Source organism: Agelaius tricolor, unplaced genomic scaffold, assembly GCF_023055355.1.
Source record: "Agelaius tricolor isolate 1412-34295 unplaced genomic scaffold, bAgeTri1.0.p SCAF_16, whole genome shotgun sequence".
Lineage (NCBI taxonomy): Eukaryota > Metazoa > Chordata > Aves > Passeriformes > Icteridae > Agelaius > Agelaius tricolor.
Window position 1 is genome coordinate 16,784,213 of NW_027269276.1, and position 18,246 is coordinate 16,802,458.

Genomic DNA, 18,246 nt, shown 5'->3' on the forward strand with positions numbered 1-18,246 from the left:
TGCTGTGAACGCCCATCCAAAGCTGAGAACAGAGGTGGGGTACAAACCAAACCCCAACTACTCCATCTAATCGATGGTAAGCAGTTTAAATGCTCTTTCACTGCAGTTCAGGGAGCCCTAATTCCAGGCATGACCTGAATATCTTTAAAAAGAGAAGGGAGGGGAAGCTGGCAGGCAAGGAGCGGGGAAAGCCAGAAATGCCAGGGATGCTAATTTGTCCCTGTTTCCTCTCTGCAGAACAGCATCTGGGAGAAAAAGCACCTGCTAAAGAGAAGGGATCCCCGTGGAGCAGAGATCCGGAGGCGCGTGCTCGCAGCAATCCCTGTTACCCAGCCTGGACTGGAAAGGCTTGACACAAGAGCAGGATGACGGATGCTTCTGTCTTTGTGAGAGCAACCTGGGGTGCCAATGAGCACTGACAAAGCAGCAGCCCACCCCAGCACAAAGAGGGAGCAGGGGAGCTCAGCCCAAATGCGGTGTGGCCGTATCCAGGTCAGCTGGTGAGCCTGCTGGGAAGCACGGGCTATAAAAAGCACAGGCAAGATGCTGGGATCATCCTGGAGCAGTGAGGAAGAGGTGAGAATGGCCCTGCCCTCCAAGTCAGCAGTGCCTGGGTGGCAATGAGCTGCAGAGGATGGCACCAGCCACAAAGGACCGTGGGCAAGCACCCTTCTCCCTGGGATTTCCAAAGTAATGGTCCGTGAGACAGCACTGACTAAGAGTTACTGCTGGCTCTCCAGAGGGAGATGGGGTGTGGAGGAAGGGGGACTGAGGTGGCCAACAAGGCAGGGCTGGCAGATGAAGAGATGCAGTTTGGCACCCCCAGCCCTGACCGAGGAGGCAGAGGTGGGATTGCCATCCCCTGCATCCTTCTGTGCTTGTTACATGGTGGTTGTGCTCCTTCAGCAGGGAGATGCCATGGGGAGCACCAGCCTGGGACCCCACTCTGCATGGAAGCACCAGCCTGGGACCCCACTCTGCATGGAAGCAGACATCCTGGGTGTTCTGGAATGGGGACAAATCCACTGACCAGACAAGCCTGTCATCTCAGCCTGTTCCTGGACAAGGCACATGCATGTGGCCAAGAGCTTTCCTCTAGCTCAGCATGGCCCCAGATCTCCTACAGACAGTGGACAGAAGCAGGGCTGGCTACACTGGGCTTTCAGCTCAAGCTGTTCCCACCCTGCTGCTCTCCTGCCACCCAGTGTCATGACATTCCCTCTGTTCTCCCAAGGAGAATCACAAATCTGCCTGCAATCCCTCCTTGGAGGCCTGAGCTTTGCCAGACCCTCTGCCAAGCACCACAGACCAAAGGGTTAATGGGTGATGAGGGGGAAAGGCTGTGATGCCTGTTCCCCACTCCCCATCCCGTGTCCCTCTGCAACAGGACCTGGATGGGCAGCAGTCACTGCAGCCCTGCCCCCCAGCCCCAATTTCAGTAGAGCCTGGGCAGGGCACACAGGGAGCTGTCAGGCCCTATCATGACTCACACAATCATTTCTCCCTTCAAGCCAGGAAAAAAAAAGACATAATAAAAAAAAAATCAGACAAACGTTTGAAAACCTGGAGATAAACAGAGAAGAGAGGAGATGGAAGCAGCTAATGAGGTCCCTGGCCCCAACAAGAGGTGTGAGGAGAGCACAGATGCTCCTTGGCCAGCAGCAATCCCACCCATCAGGCACAAGGAGCACTCGAGGGACAGCCCTGCCTGGCACAGCCCTGGCAGCGCCAGCAGGGACCCCTGGGCAGCTCCAGGGAGCCATCCCCAGGCTGGCAGAGCAGCCAGCCCTGGGGCAGGACCCCCGGCAGCCCTGGGGCAGTGTCTGCACAGCCACACACAGCACAGGGAGGGCACAGGATCTGCACAGCCACACACAGCACAGGATCTGCACATCCACACACAGCACAGGGAGGGCACAGGATCTGCACAGCCACACACAGCACAGGATCTGCACATCCACACACAGCACAGGGAGGGCACAGGATCTGCACAGCCACACACAGCACAGGATCTGCACATCCACACACAGCACAGGGAGGGCACAGGATCTGCACAGCCACACACAGCACAGGATCTGCACATCCACACACAGCACAGGGAGGGCACAGGATCTGCACATCCACACACAGCACAGGGAGGGCACAGGATCTGCACAGCCACACACAGCACAGGATCTGCACAGCCACACACAGCACAGGGAGGGCACAGGATCTGCACAGCCACACACAGCCCAGGGATGGCAGGATACCCTGGCCCAATGGAAACCTCACCAAGCTGCAGTGAGCAGACTGGGGCCACTCCCAGATTTATTTTTCTCCCCCTGCTCTATGAAACACCCATAAATGCTTGGTCAGGAGGAAGCCAGAACCCCAAGCCTGTTCCCATGCAAACCCCCAGCTTCTCTATGATTTAGCCAACCCCTGCCCTAGGGACTGAAAAAGGAGAAAAGCCGAAAAATCTTGATTCTTATAGCTAAAACCAATGTGTCACCTCAGTAACAAATTGGCCTGCCTGCCTGGCAGAAATTGCTCTGTTAAAATATATATCCATATTATTCTTTTTGAGCTTCCTTTCCCAAATCTGTTCAAGAATGGGGAGGTTTTCAAGTCCCCATGGACAGCAAGTCTTTCTGCTCCCTTCCCAGCACCCAGCAAGGTAATTATCTGCCAGGAGCCCTGGGCTGTGCCACGGCTGGTTACACTGCTAATTAGCAGAAACAAGCCAGTCCCCTGGGGCACACCAGGTCCATCCCCATCCCTCTCTGCCTTCCTCCTCCTCCTCACCCTGGAGGGCATAGAACCTCATCTTGTGTTTAGCACCAGGAGGGCCTTGTACTCCTCCCCTGGGTGCCAGAGTGCTAAGGTACTCCTGCCCATCCGAGGGACAAGGGACAGAAGGACCCCAGGAACACCTATTGCCAAGAAGATGCTCTTGCCATGAGGCTACCAGGCACGTGAGGACACCATGGAGAGCACTACTTCTGCTGGTACCAAGAGACTTACAAAGTGCATAACTTAGAATCTGTTTTAGCCTCTTCTGGAGGGATACCTAGGAAGTGGAGGCTTCCCAAGAAGTCTTCTCTTCCCAAAACGAAAGGAAAAAAGCTCTGATCTTGGAGGCATTTAAATCTCCCCCCAGGACTTCTCTAGTATTCACTCCTCACTAGTTTCCCTGTCTCCTCACCAGGCAAAAGTCCCATTTCAATAAGCCATTGGCTTTGCCAGGAGAAGGGCAGAGCTGCACACTGCCAGAGCTGAGCGCCGGGAGGCAGAAGAGGCACGGGAGGCAGAAGAGGCATGGGAGGCAGGAGTGGCATGGTAGGGCACAGGAGGCAGGAGTGGCACAGGAGGCAGGAGCGGCACGGGAAGCAGCAATGACACGGGAGGCAGGAGCAGCACAGGAGGCAGGAGTGGCACGGGAGGCAGGAATGGCATGGGAGGCAGGAGAAGCACAGGAGCCAGGAGTGGCACAGGAGGGCACAGGAGCCAGGAGTGGCACGGGAGGCAGAAGAGGCACAGGAGGCAGGAGCAGCACGGGAGGCAGCCACGGGCAGCACTGGGAAGATGCCCCTCATGCACGTGATGCGTCGGGAGGAGCATCCCCCAGTGCCTGGCCCAGCGAGATGGGAGGGAGCAGTCAGAGCCCAGCCACCCTACCAGGATGGCTTCAGGCTGCCAGGATGCCACACCATCATCCTCCTCGCCCGCAGCACCAACAGGAGCTCAATGGAACGTGCAGACGGGCTTGTTCCCCACCCTTGGATCACAGAGCGCACACCGGATCCTGATCGGAGGAACACGGACGGCACCTTGGGCTCTCCAGATTTACACCCATCCCTTCCTGATGCTTCAGTGCAAGACATCCGAGGCCCCACACCACCAGAAGCAGGGACCTTGGATCCCAAGGGAGCAGCAACAGCAAGAACTGGGGCTGTTCTCACCATGTAAGCTGAGAACCAGCCCGAAAGCTCCCAACCATCACAGCTGAAGCTACTTTATCCAAAGCTATACCAGCACTCAGAAAGGAACTCCAGATCATCACTCCAGGGGATCCAGGACTCTGCTGGACTGTACACACAGGTTGTTCCCCATTCCTCAGAGTTCCCTGCTTGGGCTGGATATCCCACCCTGCCCCAGGGAGCCTTTGGTAGGGCAGAAATAGTCCTCAGCTAGCCAGTGCAAGCCCGGAGCTTGTGTGTTCCCAACATCAATCCCTGCCCACTGCCTGCTTGTTTCAGCTTCCCCAGGAGATGCAGAAGGGGATGAGGCTGGTCCTGCATACCATGGCTTCCCCACAGAAAGAAATCAGTGGGGCATCTCCTGCTATTAATGGGCAGGATCCCAGGCAGTCCCTTGAAACACCAAAAGTGGATTGAGCACAGGACTCATTCCCATCACCATAAGGAAGACAGGACTACCTCCCCCACTAACCCCCCTTTTACTGCAAGACTCTGGGGCCCCCAAATGTGTGGGGCTCCTCAAAAGCTGCACCACCCCAACTGGACAGGATGAACAGGCACTCACCCGGGCGCTGTTCCTGGGTAATTCAAGCTCCTCTTCCCATTCCCCCCACTCAACCAAGAGCGAGACCAGCTTGCAAGCCAGCGCCCGCTGCTCCACGCTCACCTGTGCTCTGCCCCTCCGGAGAGCGGCTTGGAGCTGCTCAGCCTTTGCAACAAACTCCTTTCCGCAGCAAGACATCAGCCTTTGGGTGCTGCCTGCCCCTTCCACGCGCTGGCTGCTCTGCCTGCCTTGGGGATTTTTTTCCTTTTTTCCCTTCCACCCCGTAGCGTTTTGAACGTGCAGATGCCCCAGCTTCTTAAAATTCAGCCTGGGGGCGTGGGAAGTGTTTTGGAACATGCCCAAGCTGTCTGCTCCGTGCGTGCACGCTGCTAAAAACGATCCACCTACTGCCCCCATCTCCTGCACCGCTTGTCAGCGCCGCCGTGCCTTTCCAAAGATAAGCAAGTTTACACACGCAGCCCGGGAGCAAAGCCCCGGGAGCAATCCCGTGGGGCAGGGGGGAAATTCTCTGCTCAGGTACCAGGCAAACCTTCCATGTAGCAGTGGACAAGGAGCAGGGTGCAAGATCTAGTGGAAGGTGTGTCCTTGCACACACTAGGGAGGTGAAATGAGATCTTTAAGGTCTCTTCCAACACAAAGCACTCCATGATTCTATGATGGACAGCGCTGGGAATGATGCCCTTGAGCCAGCACTACCTCCATCCCCCCACGTCACAGCGAGGATGGAGCACCACTGCTGGCACAGGGAGAATACATAAAAAAAACCAATTTACTTTCTCTTGAAGGATGCAGTGGCAAGGGAACACAGCCACCCTCATTACCATGGGAGCAGTGTCATAGGGTGCACTATGAGAACATTTAGGACACCCAGCTCAGCAGCCCTGCCTGACAGCTGAGCATGTGTGTGGTAGCACGGTCCAAGGGAGCGTAACGCATCTCCTCCCCAGCAATCCTCAAGGGCTCCACCAACAAATAATCTAGCTACAGAGATTTGACAAATTAACCTGTAAGACATTGCTGGCAAAGCCCAGCTTGTCTGAGACACCAGCAGGAAGCTCTCAGTGGGGCACCCAACCAGGGTAACGGAGCAAGGCCAGCACACACACTAACTCAGAGCCTGGCTCCAGCCACCAGCATGTTTTAAAAAAAGGGTATATAAACCACTGAGTCTGGGATTTGGTCAGGAGAAATGGGCTGAGCCCTCCTGCCACATGCACAGTGTACAGTGAAGGCTCTAGGTCCCCAAGAGAAAAGGACAGCAGGGCCAGCTCCAGCCCAACAGCCTGGCTCTGGATTCAAACACAAGCTGCTCAAAATCAGTGACAAGGTTGCTTTTTCTTTTGCTTTTAAATCCCTCTGGCAATCTGGCCTTCAAGTTCTCATCAATCCATTCAGGGCCATCTCCCCCCCACCACATCATTGCTCTGCAAATTTGAGTGAAATTGATATTTTCCTATCAGAAACATGAATTTTCAAACACACAGAACATTGGATTTGAAAGCTGACTTTTGTTGGGAAGGTGCCTGTCTCTTTGTTCACAAAAGGGCTCATTTTTCCTGGAAAAGGGCCCAGATTTTGAGTGAAAGATCAATAACATGCAGAAAACGGGTCCTTTTATTTAATTTTGCCATGATACTAGAAAGAAAAGAAAGAATCCAATGCTGAGACTGAATGACTTCAAAATATTTTGCATTTGTTTACCCCAGTGCCACGCTGGAGCATCTATTCGGAGGAACTCAGTGGGAAGGATGCAGCCTTTGGGGCTCCCCTAGAGCATCCCTTTATCACCTGCTGGTACCCCACTGGGACAGCATCCTTGGCACTGCTCCAGTCCAACCCCAGTCCATTTTTTGGGGGTATTATTAGAGATTTAATTGCTGCTTCCTCTGCCCTGCCTTGTCCAAGGAGCTCTCTCACCACAATGTTCAAGGATGACCTTCTGCCTACACTAATTATGAGGAAGGGTGAATCAAACTTAAAATTGCAATTACAGCCACGGTGGGGGGAATAAAGGAAAAAAAAAAACTACACCACGAAGACACAGCATTCAAGATGCCGTGCAACAGTCATGACATGCTGCATCCTCCCCATCCATATGGGGGAAAACTAACACTTTAGCAAATTTATGAGGATGTGTGAAAGTGATTATATATTCCTGAAAATATCTCAAGTGGAACGGCCTACCTGGCATATTTTGTTAGTCATGAAACACGCTCCTTCCACCGACTGTAGTTTGTGGCTTTCCATCTGCTTAAATACTTTAAATACTGAAACTTTCTTCTTTTTTTTTTTTCCCCCTAAGCTGAAATAGCACGCCAGCAGCAGAGTGCTGACTCAGGGGCACGGGACGAGGACATGCTCACCACCAGCAAAGGAATGCAGAAGATGCCATGCCACAAAGGGCAGGAGAGCAGAGGATTCACCACGTGGGTGGTAAGTCCTGCTGCCCCTGGCCAAGAAATCCAAGAGGTCAGCTTGTGTTAATTAATTAACTGAATTAATTGAATTAGTGTCCAGCAAGGGAGTATCAAGAAAGAATATTATTTTGGGTCAAGTGTGGACATGAAAGGGAAAATTTAAAGGAAAGAAATGGCACTGGTTGGCCATTTTAATTTCATTTGGCCAAGAAAAAATAGGCAACAGTTGTAAAGGTTACAGGTCACTGCTGCCAAGCCCAGATTTTAGCAAGATGGGGTTTATGGGCACTTGCTCCAGGGCAGTTAGCACCCTGATTCCCCTAGTTCTTGCTTTCATGGGGAGTGATCCCCCTTTTGTCCTGGCAGAGTTGGGGAAAAGGCTCCAAGGCATCAAGGGGATCCAGGGCTGCTTCTCTCCTGCCCTCTCCCGCTCTGTAGTTAAGAGTTTCTATTTTACAGCTCTGGCTGGAGTTTCTATGGCCACAGTGGCTGGAAGTGGGGTGGGCCTGCACAGGGATGCAGCCAGAGCTCAGCACTGGTGCAGAGAAAACCCAGCCAAGACTCCCAATACCAAAGGAGATGGCCAAGGAGCAGCCACAGCAGCAGAGAAACATCCCCTAAAACCCCATTCCCACCAGGGATGTACCCTTAGATGTGCTTGAGCGTAGTGAGGCCCTGGCACAGAGTACCCAGAGCAGCTGTGGCTGCCCCTGCATCCCTGGCAGGGTCCCAGGCCAGGCTGGACAGGGCTTGGAGCAGCCTGGGATAGTGAAAGTTGTGCCTGGCCATGGCAGGGTGTGGCACTGGATGAGCTTTGAGGTTCCTTCCAACCCAAACTGATTTTACAATTCTACTGTTGCGTACCCTGGAAAAACTTGGAATATCAACACTGTGATTTATCCACAGAGGGATCATTTTGAGTCATTGAAGCAGTTATCTACTTGTTGCATGAAGCAATAGCAATTGTGCCCCTCAAAGCAACAGTGAACAGCACTCAGGTGTAACTACAGTGCAACTTCTCTTTGCCTGATTACAGAGAATGATCCAAGAACAGGAGCACCTCGGCCCAATCACCTCCCCCTGGGCGTGCAGGCTGTGCAAGAGAAACCCAGGCACAGACACACATCAGCTGCAGCAGAGACCAGGGGAATATGATGAGCATTTTCCCAAATGGCAGTGCAAAGCTGAATATTAGGTGATTTGTGGCAGATTTCCTCCAAGAGAAAATCCCTCCTACCATGGTGGTAAGGTTTTCACAGCTCATTTGGCTTTTCATTTGCTGAACGGCTTTGAGCTCTTCTCCCTTGCAGGACAAGGCCTCATCATTTGTGTTTTCTAACAGGTTTTTTTTTTTTTTTTTTTGCCTAGGAGAAAACCATCTCTCCTTCTGCTCTCTGTGAGCCTAATTCTGCATCTCCAGCTGACATTCAAGGGTTTTGGAGTTACTCTCACTTTTCAGGGGGATAAATAATCTTGGAGGGAAGGGGTTTTTTTTCAAGGTGCAATACCCAGAGAAGGAGTTTCTCCTTCCAAATGCAAATAGCCCCTGAGAGAAATAATCCCATGGGAAATAATCCAGTACAAAGAGAGTTTGTTCTATCTTTTCACAGGGTCTTTCTCGCTAACAGTTGATGAGTTCATAGGTACCAATATCCATTAGAGGGTTTATTTTATTTCTTGTTAGAAAATAAAAAAGGCAGAGCCTAAGAAGAGTAAAACCAGCCACAGAGACTGAAGACTGACAGGAGCTGCCTGGCAGACAGTGAGTGAAAATGCTCTGACAAGATGAAATGTTTTTTCTTTCATTGAAATCACTCCCTTTCCGAATGACTAATACACAGCTATCGCACCATGGATATTTCCAGAGTGATGAGATGTTTTTAAAATATCTCACTGTGCCTCAAAATATCTCACTCTGGCTCAATAGATCATCCAAAACACCACCCACGGAAATCATAAATAAATAGATACTATAGTGCTGTAAAAGAGCAGACTGGCCAGGGCCAGGGCAGCATCCTTCATCGGGGAGTTCAATGAGGCCACTGAACCCCTCCCCTCGGCACGTGGCTCCTGCAGCCAGGCTTTGTGGAGGTGGAGACACCGAGCCCTTGCAAAGGGAGCTGGGCACCTCCTACTCTCCCAGCACCTTCACAAAGCTGTCCTGTACAGCTCCTTGATGACACAGATATCTCCTTCAATGAGCAAACTGGATATAAGAGCTACAGTGGACTCCATGGTCCACTCAACCGCCCACATTCAACAGCACAGCAGCCACCAAGAAGGCAGGTGACATTCTCTGGCATATGGGCCACCCCTGGAAATCCATGTGCCCTCTTGGGGACCCCCACTGCCTACACAACAGCTTCAAACCTCAAGCTGCAGGAACCAGAAACACTCCCTCCTACTCCCTGCCCCAAAACACATCACTCCTGTCGGGAAAGGGACACCCACACTCTGGGCACAGCTGGCACTGGGTGATGTGCTGGAGGGGGTGACTGCCAGCCCAGCAGCCTCCACAGCCCCTCACCCTGGATGGCAGGGACCAGACCAGCACAGCACCCACTGCAGAGCCAGGAAAATCCCCTTCTCCTGACAAAGGGATTGGACCAAGCCAGGAAGCTCCTGCTCTCCTGACAAAGGGATTGGACCAAGCCAGGAAGCTCCTGCTCTCCTGACAAAGGGATTGGACCAAGCCAGGAACCTCCTGGTCTCCTGACAAAGGGATTGAACCAAGCCAGGAACCTCCTGGTCTCCTGACAAAGACTCCAAGGGATTGCAAGGACTGAACGGTTACAAAGCCGCTCCCAGGCAGCTGATTTTTTACACATTTGGATGCACTTGCTCCAGCCATGGAGAGGGAAAAAAGCAGCAAAATGGCAAGAAGAAATCAAGGAGCAGGGCTGACTTGCCTTGCATGTGCTCCAACCATTCTGTGTGCAGAGAGGGCTCATGCCAGATCCCCATGCCATTGTCCTCCCTGAAGGGAAGAGACCAGAGTCCCATCCCAGGCTGGAATCCCGGTACAAGGACAACTCTGCTTGGTAGCTGAAGCAAAACTCCCAGAGAGTTGGAGTGCAGACTTATTTTTGAAAGCTCCCTGGATCCTGATGCACACAGCTGAGATCCAGCCCAAGGAGAGCTGTGACTCTCAAAACCTCAGCCCAGCCCAGCCCCAGGTCACTCTGCAGAAGCTGAGTGTCCTTCTTCTCTTCCCTAGGAATCAGGCATCACTCTTTGTTTTGCTGACTGAAAGCAAAGAGAGCAAATCATTCTGAGGAACTGAAAATGGGCTCTTCTGCTTTTCTCAGCAAGATAAGAAAATGGTTCAGATCACCCAGGCTGTGCTATTCCTAAGTTGTTTCCTCATTAGTGGCATTTACTGAAGTACATTTTGAAACTTTGGGTGATGAAGCAGCTTTTCAGAACAGGAGTCAGAATATATCCTTTGGAAACCACAGACAGCCTGATACTTGTAGTCTTCTTTTCAAAAGGGCTGAAGCTACTTGTCCAGCACAGCAGGAACTGGTAGATTCCCTGGGTTCAAGGAAGGAAAACACTTTGCCACAGAAATTGTACATGGAGCATAGGAACCCAGCAGCAATGCAACCTTCACAGAGCTCTGCCAGCTCCTATCCTTCCTGTCAACCTCTGCTTGGTTTTTCCCTAAATTTTCCCTTCTTCCCACTGGGAACAGGCAGCACTGAGAGGCTGCAGAGAGATGACAGAGATGCTGCAAAGGCAGGAGGGAGAAAGACAAGGCCCTGCATTTCCAATGAAGATAGCTCCAACATCTGTCCTCAGCCACAAATGTATTCACCCGCACAGACACACTCATCGGATGAGGCTCTAAAATATTTACTGCCCAAATATCAATCCTCATAAAGCCAGGCAGCCATTTGGGCTTGGGGAGGGGGAAGGAGACGGGGTGGGTTGTCAATAATGTCATAACCACGGGCAATTTTATGTATCTCTGGAAATGGCCAAGGAACACGCAGCTTGACAGATGTGCAAACGGGTAATGCAGGCTCCCTAGTTATGAGCATGAGGATGTCAAGAGGAAGAGATGAGCAGTAATTCAAAGTATATTGGGCTTAGAGAAGTACATGGGCACCGTAATGAATGCGGGATGGGCACTGCGGTGGAGGGAGGGCTGAAGGAGGATGAGGAGGGAGTGGGACGATGGCCAGAGAATGCAGCCCCTGTAGTGATCAAGAGTGACTGAAGGGACAGGGGACCAGGCTGGGCATTTGGTGGCCTGAGTCACACTGCCATGGGGTGCTATTGCACCAAGGGAGGTGTCAGCCTGTCTGCTGTTGCTAGAAGCTGGACCAACCTTGAGGCTCCTTCTTCCTCCTTCACAGCGGCATCTCTACACAAACCTCTCCTACCATTGTGCCACCTTTCCTTTCCGTTGCTCTGAAAATCAAAGTTTTAGCCAAATACCTATATTTTTCACCAAAAGTCAAAAAAAACCCTCACCAAGGAACCAAATCATGTTTCAAGTTTCATCTCAGCAAAACTACAGCTTTTTTTTCCTTCATCTCCAAACTAGAAAACAAACCCGACACCGCAGCAAGGGCTGCCGCCGCCCCCGGCGCCCGCCTGCGAGGCGCAGGCACTGCTCACACCTCTGACTGTGCCTCGCCCGGCATTTCCCCATCCCACCCCGGCGGGTTTTAAAAAGCAGCATCACTCAGACGCGCACTACGCCCCCGGCCGCACGCTCCCGCCCCAGAGCCACGAATCGCAGCCGCACGACGCCACGGAGCCTGGCCAGCTTCCAGCCTGGGGGGCTGCAAAGGACGGAAAACCAATGTCATAGGGATGGGATGCTGGGACACTTCTGCTCAGGTGTTTGGTTTGCTGGAGGAGTGGGGCAGCACGGTGCAAAGAGGACCATTATCTGTCCCAGCTGGCCTCTCTTGGCCAGCCCAGAACAGCACACATGGACATCTCAGCTCCACTCATTTTGCAGTAAGATTCGCCTCCTTCAGCACTTCTGGCAGTGAAATTCCCCCTCTCCCACGTCCTCCAATGCTCTTTGAAGGGACACAGTCATTGGCTGTGGCGGTGGAGCCACGCACACCCTTCCTCCCTCTCAGCTCCTGCAGAGTTCATCATTTTTCCACACCCTGGTGCTTTCAGAGCTGGGGGGAATTACTCATGAAGGCAAGCAGGCACCCCACACACCAGCAATCACCATAAAGGTGGTTTTTCCTGTGGAAAAATCCATGAATCACTGTAAAAGTCAGTCAGGCTCAAATCAAGCCACACTACTCACCATTGTTTATTAAAAAGAATTAATCACCAATCTTTTTCTTGGCTGGTTTTATGAAATATGACTTATCCCAACCATTCACTACTAAGTTGTTACAATATCCAGCTGCAAACATCCTCTGTGTGTGCTCTGGCAGCCTTCCCCACGGCTCATGGTCAAATGACCAATGACTGAAAAAGCTTGAATCTTGAAGGAATATTTCCTACAAGTCTCAGGCCCCAGATTTTCACTCTGCTGGCACTGGCTGCTCCTGTGAATGCCCTGCTCAGTGAAAAGTCCCCCTGGAGCTGAAGAGCTCTGGAGTGTTTCAGCCCTGGGCAAGGGGTGACACCATGAGGAGGACAGGGCACAGGCAGAGCAGGAGCTCACACACACACACAGAGCACAGGTTCTCTGCCTTCCATAAAAAACACTCTCTGCCACTATCCCAACCAAGCCACATGCAGGCAGGTACCAGGATGGGGAGGCAGGGGCTGCCATCACTCTGCATGGGCACAGCAGCTCTGAGCCAGTGAGACAACCAAGCAGTAACAAATCCTTAATGAAAAAAAATCTCTTTTTCTTTCCAAAAAATATCCTTGTTATAATTTCTTTCTCCTGGTGGCACCCTCCTGTGCACAAGAGCTCGGCCATGACATGGTGTAAGAGCAGGAAACTTCAATGCCCACAGTTGTGAGAGCAGAAAAGAGATAATTGCACTTCTTACAGCAGCACTAACTTATCTTGTAGAAACTTTCCCTGCTAATGAGGCCATTCTGTTCAGACATTCAGCAAGATTTGAGAGGGCTGCTGCTGCTGCCAGCCCATCGTGGGTGCAGGCAGAGGGCAGGCAGGGGTGGGAAAAGCAGCCCAGGAAACCACCACCATGGTCTCAACCTCATCACTTTGCAGCTTACTGGAGCTCAGTTTTCCTGACCTGGCTTTAATTTATTTCTCTTTAAAAACAACAAAAATCTCACTACATCAGCTATTGTCTGCTCTGCCTCCTCTTGCCTTTGGCTACATGCTGGTTTCAAGGCATCTCCTGGCAGAGCTGCACCTGCCATCCAATCCTAGGCCTCTGCAAAGGATTTTCTTTCTGCATCGGTGCCCACACCCGTACAGGTCCCAGGGAGGCCATGGCTGGCACTGCCAGGGGCAGCTGGGGACAAGCTCTGTGTTGATGAGTGCCAGCTGCTGAGCAGGATGCCTGGGCTGCAGCAGCTGGAGGCAGAGGTAGTGATTTGTGTACTCACCTGGAAAGGCAGACATCCTCTCATCCCTTGCAGAGCTGCTGAGAAACCAGCTCCTGGCTTTTTTCCTAGGAGTTTAACATCACCATACTCCAGCTACTATGAGCAGATGCAAAATCCCCTCTCCCTTGAGTGCAGAAAACCCCATAGCAGGAGCAGAGGTGAGACAGCTCTGCAGGACAGCCAGCTTCCAGGAAAAAATGCTTGGAAGGTAGCAGTTGCAGCCAGATGGGATTGCATCTCTTGTTTTGAAGGGAACCATGGGACAGTGCCTGCAGCGTGGCTCTGCTTTGGCACATCCCAGGCTGAGCTGCCAGCGCCAGCCTCGCTCCTCATTGGCATGCCAGGCACATTCCTCCCAGTGGCATGGGGCTGCTCTTCCTGCAATCTGTGTACCCAAGCAGCAGCACCAGGAATGCTTGGAGAAGTATACTGAGAGTGGAGAAAAGGAGGGAAGGGAGAGAAAACCATAGCTGAGCACAGCACCGCAGCTTAGGCTGTAAAGCCAAGGCTGGCAGTGTTGCTCCAGTTGCCTGCACGACCTTGACAAGCTGCAGGGAGGAAGAGGAAAGCCTCCAGTGGCAGCTCTGTGTGCTAACAGGGATGGGGAAGTCAGGCAGGGGACAGAGGGGTGGGTGCCATTTGGGATGTGCCACCCCAGGAACAGAGCACACCAGATGGACCAGGCTGCTTTTACCTCTGTCTCAGCCCCAGAAAGGCAGTTCACAACCCACACCTTCTTTGGACAGCATTTTGTGGGTCTTGGGTTTGTTCCCATGGGAGCACATGTGTAGGAAGAGGTGAACACCTCATGTCACTCCTCTGGGACACAGCACAAGGCAGTAGGAGGGGGAGTAGGCTCTGCCTGTGCTCCCCAGAGGGAAGGGCAGCCAGCCCTGTTCTACCAGGCAGAAGATGGTACCAACACACAGGCAGGCCCCCGAGACCACAGTGTGTGTATCTTGAGAGCTCAGAATAAATATTTAAAGGTGGAGGGGAAAAAAAAACTGCTTGTCTCTGTGAGCAAGTTCTCTGTCTTTGCTCTGGGATTTGAGACAGAGACAGAAGAATGACAAAGGAGACACAGGTTTCATCAAATCATGGGCACATCAGAAGCGATGGCTTTCAGATGCCAGCTTTGCTGCAAGACAAATTCTCTCCCAGCCAGATGCCTGACAATCCCGACAGCCCTCGGGGACTGCAGGTCTGTGTTCCCTCAGACACAGGGGCTGCAGTGAGCCCACCTTCTTACATCTCTCCACTCTAGCCAGGGATGGGAGCCAGGCTGTTCCCCAAATCCCCTTCCAAGCCAGTAAGAGTTGGTCCTGACCTGTGGGGACATGTGACCCCTCCTTGCCCTGTCCTGAGAGGATGTACAAGGTGATGGGCTTTGCATCACAGTGTTGGACAAATGTTCCCAAATCCCTGTCCCCACAGCGAGCTCTGCCAGAGGAGCAAACCATGGCTCAGCTTTCTCAATGCCTCACATGAGCGATGGCTGGGGGGAAGGATGGGAGGTGACAGCTCTGCTCAGCTCCCAACAGCCCTGTGCTGGGCCATCGCTCAGAGGCAGTGGCCAGAGCAGCCACAGAGAACGGGATGTTCTGTATCACAAGGCTGTCCTTAGGATGCTTTTATTTCCAGAGAGAGCTCATTAGTTCTGGTTGTGCAGGAGTTCAGGGTTTTTTTCTCCCTGTTACTAAGAGCTGGAAAACTCCACTGAATAACATCTCTGAGCACGGGTGGAACAAAGACAGGGCATGGCAGGGAGAGGAGCAACTAAACCAGAGATAATCAAAGCTATTGCTGCAGCCTCACATCACTTACAATCTCCATCTCCTTTGGATTTCCCAGCTGGACTGGTCTCTGCTTGCTCAGCCCCACTCACCATTGTGCCAGGGCTGCAGGGCTTGGCTCTGCTCGGCTCCAAGGGGGAAGAAGATGCAGAGGAGAGCTTGAGATAGCAGGGAACTAGGATCAGATGGGCTGCCAGGAGCTAAAGGGACTTACAAATTCACTAGCAAGGAGGAAAGCTCTCTCTGGCACTGTCACAGGAGGGGTTTAACACAGGCACATCCTACCCAGGGATGCTCCAGCTGTGATGCCTTGCTGCCATCAGTGTGGAGCAGCCGCCTCCTTACCAAGCCCTGGCACTCCTCTCCCATCACCACAGGTTCAGCACATGCTGCAGGAGATGCAGCCAAGAAATCACGTACCAACAGCAGGAGATAAGCTGCCTTCCCAGATATGATCACAGGCCCCATTATCTCCTTAACCCTTATGCATTCACTTATCCATCCCAGATCTATTCCTCCTTATCTAAATTCTCCTCCTGTTCATTCCCATCTCTCACCATGGTTGGTCTCTCCAGAAGCGAGGAGGCAGCAGGAGAGGCTGATGCCCTGGGCAGCCACTCACCACAGCTAATGGGATAGGCTCTGACTGACTGGCCCCAGTGATTGAAAGTTAATAAAATGTTAAAAGCAGCCCTATAAATCACCCATGCAGGAAGTGACCTGGACAGGAGGCCTAACAAGTTAGCAGACGTTTTATTTAAAAACCATTTGTCTGAGAAGTGCAACACAAAGAGTCAAATAACTCTTAGGAAAACAGCAGTGATGGAGCTACTGGGAGGATTAGAGCTGGCTGGATATTTACAGCCTGAGGATGTCAGTCTTCCCAGTGCTAACTGGCCTCTGCTTCCCAGCTGGAGCATCCCAGCTGATCCCAGCTCCAGGTAGGGAGCTCCCAAAGTGAACCAGAACAAGGCAGTTCACAGCTCTGACTTGTACTTTTAGCTCTCTGGGTCCACTGTGACTTTCTCACAGACCTCTCAAAACAGGAGTGTCATGCCCATGTCCATCCTGTGACAAGCTGGTAGCATCCTCATCCTCCTCCAGGCCCAGCTCCTCTGCCCATGTGTGGGATCACACATGGAGAAGCTGCTATTCTCATATGCTACTGCACACAGCTGACATCTCTGTTTGCATGGAGAAGCTTGAAAACAAGAGGTCCCAAAAATCTCTAACTCCAAAACCACCCCAGAAACCAGTTTTTGGTTTCTAATCCCAATTTCCACTTCTGTTCCATGAATACTGATTTTGTACCCATTAGGAGGGCAGCTGGGCCACATTCAGCCTCAGCCCTTGCTCACTCCCCACAAGCTGAGCTCTACTTTTTGAACTTTAAAAAAACCCTATTGCCAAGTGCAAGAAACAGACAAGGGTGTTCCTGGGAGAGGGACTTGGCCCCCACCCAAATGCTCTGCCCCAGCCATTCCTTACTCTCCCATCACAGGAAGCCTCCAATACCCCAAAGGCCTTTTACAGCTGGGAGGAAAGGTGGCTTGTGCTTGGGAAGCCTCCAGAGCATCGTTAAGAGGAAAATTATACACAATTATCCTCAGGAGGCACATCAGGGGAGCAGAGGCAGTCACAAGGCACCAGTCCCACCCAAGCCTGGCTCCTTGCAGCAGCAGAGTAGTTTCTAAAACTATGACCGAATTCCAATGGGATACAGTCTGCAAGGATCAGGCTTCACCAGAAGCTACCTCATCTTCAAAATCACCTTTTAATTGCAAGAGAAGTTCCTATCCCCAGGCCAGCACCTTTCCTCCTAGCAAGACAAGGGGGAAGGAGTAGGTAGGAGATGCAACGACACAGCAACAACCTGATTGCACTTGAATTTGCCAAGTGAAATTGGGTTGCCTTTTCCTTTCATGGACATCCTTACCTTGGGAGGGATGCAGAGGCTGGGTGCAGGTGCAGCTGGTTCTCCTGGCCAGTGATGAGCACCTTCCAGGGGGGCAGGGAAGCCTAAGAGTGCTGGGGGGCTGCGGCTGGGAGGCTGCTCCGGCGGTTCTGCGGGCACTGAGGGCAGCTCATGGCTCCAGGGCACAGGGGGCTGTGGGTGGGAAGCACAGAAGGTGTCAGTCGGGAAACACAAGGCCTCAAGCACACACCAAGCAAACCCGACCCCACAGGAAGGCTGACTTGAAAGTTAAGAAGGTGAAGAACTTAATATATTGGTATTTTTCTGTATTGCTCTTATTTCCCCACCTCCCCATCATCAAGGAGAGGAAACCAGTGGGATCTGCTTAGATCTGGACACTAAGCAGATGTGGACACCTGAAGAGGTCCAGCACAGCCCAAGGGGCTCCTGCCAGGCACAGGGGGATTCTTGGGAGCAGTTTCCCAGAGGATGTTATATGCTTCCAGCATCACTAGTGGGGAAGGAGAGAAGGCACAAGCTCACCTGGGCAAGCAGCCCCTGGCCTGTGCTGATGCACACACCCATGAACATGCAAGGGAAGGACCCCCCAGCTCAACAGGCCCAGCCAAAGGGTCTCATAAGACAAGGGGAGCTCTCTCCATTCCTCACAAGTCAAGGGGTTCCACCGGCACCTAGGAAAAGCTAAGGGAAAGCAGGTCCTTGACCTGCCAATCTGTGATCGCTCCTCCCAAATTTAAAACTGAAAGGGAAGCAAGACCCTTTGCTGATGGAGGTAGTACATCCACCCATCCTCTAACCAGCTTCAGCTTCACATGCAGCACTCTCCTCTCCAGCAAGAGTTTGATTTAATACATTTATTTAGTGGTAAGATCCTCAAGGCAGAACTCACATCCTCTTTTTGCATCTCAAACAGTTTTGAGCAGTCAGTGTTTAACAAATTAATGATAATGTGATGGCACCTTGAAAAATAGACTGTCCTGTCCTCAAAAAAGGGGCCACATTTCCCAATTACTCCAAAGGGCACTGCTTCAGACCTCACTGAGCAAATGGCATTTCGGTGCAG

General features: G+C 52.1%; 1 protein-coding gene across 2 annotated transcripts in view; it reads right to left on the minus strand.

Moving 5' to 3' along the window:
- LINGO1 (leucine rich repeat and Ig domain containing 1) overlaps nucleotides 1-18,246 on the minus strand; it is a 158,586-nt gene that overhangs the window by 126,739 nt on the left and 13,601 nt on the right. The window contains exon 2 of one of the 2 annotated variants that reach the window (XM_071441800.1): nucleotides 17,184-17,354. The gene's annotated coding sequence lies outside the window, so the exon portion shown is untranslated. Of the gene's footprint in view, nucleotides 1-4,626; nucleotides 4,775-17,183; nucleotides 17,355-18,246 lie in introns of those variants that run through there. The other variant, XM_071441801.1, reaches the window with a different exon arrangement.